The following is a 321-nucleotide window of genomic DNA, read 5'->3' on the forward strand; positions in this document are numbered from 1 at the left end:
TTTCAATTATTTATTTCCAAGTGAACAAATGCACCCTTAGAAGCATGGGGATAGGGGAAGAGTGCCTTGCAGCCACAGAACCTTGAAGGAAAAGTGAGAGGTGCCTCTTGAGAGCTGGCTGGATGGCATCCACAGAAATCTTCATCTTAGCATTTGGTTTAAAGCCTTTCTACCTAGACCTAGTACAGCCAGAAATGAAGAAAAGATAAAGATGTTCTATTTCCTCTTTACGAAGTCTTTGAAAATACTAATTTCATGAGTCTTCTAATTATGAGATTAATACATGACCGTGTAGAAGGCTTGAAAAGGAAAAAGAAGGAA

Source organism: Propithecus coquereli, unplaced genomic scaffold (assembly GCF_000956105.1).
Source record: "Propithecus coquereli isolate 6110/MARCELLA unplaced genomic scaffold, Pcoq_1.0 Scaffold1109, whole genome shotgun sequence".
Classification (NCBI taxonomy): Eukaryota; Metazoa; Chordata; class Mammalia; order Primates; family Indriidae; genus Propithecus; species Propithecus coquereli.